The sequence below is a fragment of the Nothoprocta perdicaria genome, unplaced genomic scaffold, assembly GCF_003342845.1.
Source record: "Nothoprocta perdicaria isolate Ctin4 unplaced genomic scaffold, notPer1 scaffold_38, whole genome shotgun sequence".
NCBI classification, from domain to species: Eukaryota; Metazoa; Chordata; class Aves; order Tinamiformes; family Tinamidae; genus Nothoprocta; species Nothoprocta perdicaria.
Genome location: NW_020455621.1, coordinates 726173 through 732521, shown reverse-complemented (window position 1 = coordinate 732521; position 6349 = coordinate 726173). Strand labels below are relative to the sequence as shown.

Below are 6349 nucleotides of genomic sequence, written 5' to 3'. Positions count from 1 at the left end.
AAAATATCTGTTCTTATCTACAGGATGCTGCACTCAGAAACACGTTTCATAGAAATAAAGTGGTGGCTACTGCTAACTCAGCCAGATAAAAGGTGAAATACCACAATACAGCAGAATAAGGATTTAAAATAAATAAATAAATACACCACACACATTTTTATAGTTTTTCTTATTGTATTTGTCTGTTGARCCTCTGTAATTAAAGCAGACCAGGGAAATTGGAGTGATAGGCAATATTTCACTCTCAGTGTGGGTTTATTAGTGATCCACACACTGTAATGGCCAAGCAGAGCAGGTTACTGCTCAGCCAGACCTAAGCACATCCCTCCCCTCAGGATCCAGGCACCGACGCTGCCTTGCTGAGGTGGCATCAGCAGACATATATAAAGCTGAAGGTAACTGCAGATACCAGAGAGCAAACTGCAGCACTTACAGAGCAGGAAATACATCCAAGGATGAGGAAAAAGGAAAAAAAAAAATCTAAGTAGTAATGGCAATTACATACAACAACCTTTTTTCCATAAAAATTAAAGCTTCAGAATTGTATAAAATATCCTGAATGAAACCAAATGAATTTATTCAGGTTAAATTCATTTTTCTAACTGAAGGCTAAAATAGGGAAATACACTTAAAACCAACACTCCATGAAACAAATTGACTTAGTAATATTCTCAAAAGATAAAGTGACATTTTGAGTGAAATGCACTTAATTTCAGCCCCAAGCCATTAGAGGGTTAACATCTTTTTAAGAATGGAAATGGAGAAGGTTGCAATTTGGAAGTTGCATCCATTTCAGAGCTCARGACTAAGATTTCTTCCCCATTTTCCATCATGAAGGGGTTAAAACTTTTCCTTTTAAGAGAAYAGAAATTAAGGAAAATTTATCCAGCACTGAAAACCAAACATGGTAAAAGTAAAACAGGAAATTTCMCAGAATAAGAGATACTGGGAATCTTAGTGGCAATTTAGATAAAAATACATTTCTTTTGAAGCCTTCTCCTAGCACAAATTTTAATGATTGATAAGGTCTCCTGTTTACCATTTCAAATCCTCCATTGAAAGATAGCTATTTATGGATCAGAAGTACCACATCAGTCTGCAGTTCCTTCACTTTTTGAGAAAAGTCAGTCTCCAGGAAGCTTTCAAGCATCTTTCCACCACACCAGCATTATAATGAGCCCAGMAACAGCCTATCCTGCACAATGAAATTTTAGGAGGGACCAGTGTGGTCTGGTCCCTCTGAATTAAGAGGGAGAGGGTGATGCCCAAGCAGCTTCCCAGATCTCAGAAGTGAACACCTCAAATGCCTATGTAACACATGGCAAGGGGGCACAAATTTCAAGCCCCGTTTGCTAAGGTGCTGGAGATTGCTCCCTCCCCTCACACCACCTGCAGCACCACCTTTTACTGACACCCAGCACCAGTCATTTCTGCAGCCACAACAAGCGTCACCTCCATCTCAACATAATTATGAWTTTTGTCCTTGCGTGTTTTAGATCACCGTACTGCCTTCTCTCTCATCTATCAAGCATTTAAGCTCTTTGAGGCGATAACATTTTGTCTTCTATTCTAAAATACTAAAATACAGTAATAATAAGACTTGCAAGAAAGTTAACTCAGCCTAGTGAGCAAATAGAAAAGATTTCAAAACTCTACAGTATTTCATGATCAGGTCCAATCATTGGTACTTAGGCAATCATTTTGATGACCACTACTCCTTCTGAGATCTGAGATGGGCTTCTTTACACAAAATGCCAAGACCTGCCGAAGTTTTCTATTTTATCTCAGAAAACTATCAGAAGAAGAACAGTATCTGTAAAACAAGTTCCACAAACTCCAGCTGAATAACTCACTTCTTCATTTTAACTTGCCCATGTAATAAGAGACCAAAAAGGCAGGTTCCTTTTGCGTCATCGGTGCCTGAAGAATGTGGAAAGAAAACATTTCTAGGTTTCTTTAAGTGCAGAGGATTATATTATGATCACACAAATATTAGAAAGTGGTTGACAAATATATAAATTACACATAGATTTACCTCTTTTACCGGTTCTTCATCCAGGGGAGCTTCTTCCACCACAGGCTGGCAAACACGGGAAAAAAAAGGGGAAAAAACATCTCATAAATACAGTTTATTAGGGCAAAAAGACTTCTAAAGCCAATTTCTAGCACATAATAGAATCCATTTACTTTTAATCAATAAGGTCACTCCAGACTTGCACTACTGCAGCAAGTACGTTTAATTATTCACATTTACTACAGGTGACCTTCAGATGTAGGAAGATCTGCTTTCTCTAACAGATATGAAACTACAACAAATCTATACACTATTTGCTGAACCAGCACATGGCTTTTATTGAGTTGTTAGTGGCTAAAAACGTGCATTTACTCTTTCATCTGCTGAAGGAGACTTTCTGCAAAGAAAGAGCACATGGAGGAAAGCACTAGTGCACACATCTGCTGACGAGAATCCAAACCACGTCTGTCAATAGAAATCACACAAGAACAAATGAAAGAAATGAAACAAGATAATTCATGAATAAACCAAAGAATTAGAACAGTATTTCTTTTTGAGAAAAAGAGAATATATGTACACTTTTGGACAGATTTTCCAAACACTTAACTCCCTCTTCAGCTACTATAATTTTAATGGATATTCTACTACAATGGAAACTCTTTGGGAATGGGGTAGAAAGATTCCTTCAAGATTGATCATGCTACTCTTCCTTAGGGAAACATTTCCAAGACTGTAATTCACCACCCTATCCATACAAGAGAGGGCTCAACAGCTCTGCCCAAGCCAGAATGGAAGAATTCCAGAGACATTAAGTGTCCAAATTTCCTTGCTTACTTGTCAGGCACAATTAATGCCCTCCAGAGTCAACAAGTGAAGGATGTAGGAAAGTGAAGGATGTAGGATGCTGCTCCAATCTTTCCTCAAAGCACACATAATACAGACATGCCCTCCCTTCACTCCTCCTTAGAGGAATTGATTTACTATAAACGTTGTCCTTAATATTTGCAAGTCATTCACCTGAGTCATGCAGAGCCACTCATAAAAGCATCTATTTTTAAAGGGTTTTTGGCATTAAAAGAAGGGGAGGAGGAGGTCCATATGCATCAGAGAAAGAAACCGGCTCCCTCCTTGTCTACTCATCTGCTAACTGTGAAAAGCTTCAGTGAAAAAGAACAACWTGCAGACAAGCACAAAAACACTTTATCCCACACAGCTTCAGGACCCATGACAGCTCCCTAGCAGTACTCCAGCCACTAGCGCTTCACTTGCACTTCTGCTTACTTAAAACTAACGTCCTCACTGTTCGAAAAGGAGGACAGTCTTTGCGGATAACAGGCTGCAAGAAATGGGACTCACTTCAAATATCCCAAATATCTCTTCAATTCTCAAATATCTCTTCAAATATCTCAACTAAATTAGAGGGAAGAGTGGTGTAGAAATTGTATCCACAGCATGATTTAAAGAGGTATATTATGAATATGCTTAAAGATGGCAATAAACAGAGTAAACGCTACACTACCTACTGCTCTTGTCTAAGCTTCAGAATTTTATACCTATCATTCTCTAATCCTCTCTAAATTATTTCCAAGTGAAATCTTGCATCACGAGTGACAGAATCAACTGKGTAGCTCCTAACTACAGCTTTTTAAAAGCAGGACAGGGTTGGGAAGAGCAGAAACCAAACATCTGATTAAGCAGCWCTGTAAAGGATCAGTTACACTCAGTAAGGAGAGCCACGGCCTTTCCTTCTCCCATTTAACAGAGAGAAAGACCTAATTCTTCTCTACCACCAAGAGAGGTAACAAGGAAAAGCTCCYGTCTTAAACAACCAACCCTGGGCTTCAGGGCAGAGCTGGAAGTGTCACCAACCATCTAGGGAGGGTTTTCCCAGGGGCTGCCAGCAGCTAATCCAATCGGAATGCTGATTTAAGTGGTTCTGTCTGGATCAGAAAGGAAAATACTAAATATGCACAAGGCAAAAACTGCTTTTAAGAGAGAGGGAGGCAAGAAGACAGACAGCAAGTACGCACACGCAACTTACTTGGATAAGATGCTGCATGGAAGCCAAACTTTGGGTTTATTTATTTATTTTTTTTTTTGGGGGGGGCAAAGAAAAGCATTTCCATGCTCTCTGGTAGAAAACTGGTCACAATAAGTACAGCGCTACAGAAGAAAGACCTGATGCATGTTACAGAAGTGTTCTCACCAAGAAAGCAACCCCAGGAGAAATCAGCTACCTGCTTAAACAGCCAGAAACAACCCGCAGTTGCCTACACAGAGCACATCTGTTAGCACAGGTTTMTTGCATTACACAAATCAGAGCAGGTGACAGCATTTAATAGTAAGTTACACAACAAAAACCTCTCTAAGCCCCCTGTGCTCTTTCCTAATGTACCAGCCCACAATAAGCTATAGAAATGTAATACCTTATTGTATAAAATTTGTATCACCTTTTACATATTTAAATTAGCAGYAAGAAATGAAAGCTTTTCCAGAGTTTAGCAACTCCTTTTCTGAGATACAAATTTGTGTTCCTTGTAACCTGCCTGTTTAAGCTATAATTACATAAAAGAAGAAACAAGACGTTTAACTGAATTCTGATCAAGTCAGAACAGCCTTAAGTGTAAATGGAAAAAAAAAGAGGCATATTAAAAATAAATAAACATACACACACAAAATCTCACCAGTTTCCCTCACCCGTTTGCATCACCTGTTACACAGATGTACCTTGGAGAGGAAATAATTAGCCAAAGCCCGCAGTTTTTACCACATCACTCAAGAGCCCCAGAAGCAGCCCAGGCGCGCTGTGTCCCTGCTCGCAGCCGGACAGGCAGCCGCAGCCTCCTGGGCACCGAGGAGAGGGTGTCACGGTGCGGGGACCGCGGCGAGGGCCACGCAGGGACAGCGGCCGGGCTGCGCGCGCCGGGCGCTGCTGCTCAAAACGGGCGCGGGGCAGCTCAGGAACAAAATCCAGCCTAGGGATGCGATGGGTAGTGCAAGTAGGAGAAAAGAAGGCATTAAAAAAAAAAAAAAGGAAAATAGAAAATAAAAGAAAAAGGAGAACTATCTGATCAGAGAATGGTGCTAGGCTCAGGCTCCAGCGCTTCATGTTTAAATACGAAGCTAGGTTTTCCACGCTCCCCACGGGGCCGCCTCCGGCTTCGGGAGCAACAGGTGCCCAGCACCGCCACTCCAAACGTTCACCGGGGAGGAAGGGAGGCAGCGGCCCCGGGGGAGCCTGGCCGCGCCGCCCCGCTCACCTCCGTCTCCATGGGCTCCACCTCGATCCTCTTCCATAGCTCCAGCAGGTGGGCAATGGGCATGCTGGCGCCCGGGGACACGCGGGGAGCGGCGCGGGAAGGAGCGCGCGCCGGGACCCGCCGCCCGCCAGGCAAGATGGCTCCGCGCCGCTCCGCTCCGCGCGGGGCCGCCGCGCCAAGGGCCAAAGCGGAGGCCGGGGATCCGGCGGGCGCTGCTATAGCAACCGTCGGCCCGGAGCGGAGCGGAGCGGCGCGCGAGCAGCGCCGTCCCAACTATCCCGGCGGGAGCGCGGGCAGGGCGGCCGCTCCGCAGGGAGCTCCGCAGGGAGCGGCGGGGGCGGGGCCGCCCCGGGGCCCGCCCGGGAGCCCGCGGGAACCCCCGCACACTGGGGGCGTCTTTAGAAAGAGGGGCTCTCTTTTACAAAATATGTATAACGTATGCTACATGTATGAGTAACACTGATGGTTTATTGCTGTGAGGAGACCTGAGGTGAAGCCCGTCCATCCACCAGCTGCCCCGGCCCCTCTGCGCCCGCACCGCTCTAGGGCCGAGCCCCAGCGGGGGGCCGCGCTTCCCAGCGGGAGGCCGCGATTCCCAGCGGGAGGCCACGGTTCAAACACAAACTGGGCAGTGACCGACTAATAAACCAGCAGCCTCCCCGTCCTGGTAACTTTGCAGGCGTGTGCTGTGTAAGTTACTGCTTTCCTGCACTGCCGCCGGGAAAGCCAGTGCTGTTGGAAGAACCGTCTCAAAACAAGCAGTGCACAAAGTGGATTTTGCTTCTGTTTAAAAAGCCACGGTTTATTTCCATAGCAGCAGTGCTGTACAAAATCGGTGCACAATTTAGTGAGCGATAAAAATCTCTCTGGCAGTCTCTGAAAGGAATGTTTAAGAGCTTCCCTCCGCTTCTGCTTCAGCTTCCTCCACTTCTATAACATGAATAATCTTCCCTGCAAACCTCAGTGGCAAGCAGATGTGGGAGAGATGGTCAGAAAAGGTATCTAGAGTATCTAGGTACCAAAAAAGGTATCTAGAGTATCACTCAACACTTGCTGAAAGGGGAAGGATAATTAA

The 6349-nt window shown here is 44.5% G+C and overlaps 1 long non-coding RNA gene across 1 annotated transcript; it reads right to left on the bottom strand.

The window, feature by feature from the left end:
* Positions 1-374: 374 nt before the first annotated feature.
* Positions 375-2080, bottom strand: LOC112951970. The gene is made up of 2 exons (XR_003250307.1): positions 2036-2080; positions 375-1920 (listed from the first exon to the last, which is right to left on the bottom strand). It is a non-coding gene; the product is annotated as an uncharacterized LOC112951970 (long non-coding RNA).
* Between the last annotated feature and the right edge of the window lie 4269 nt (positions 2081-6349).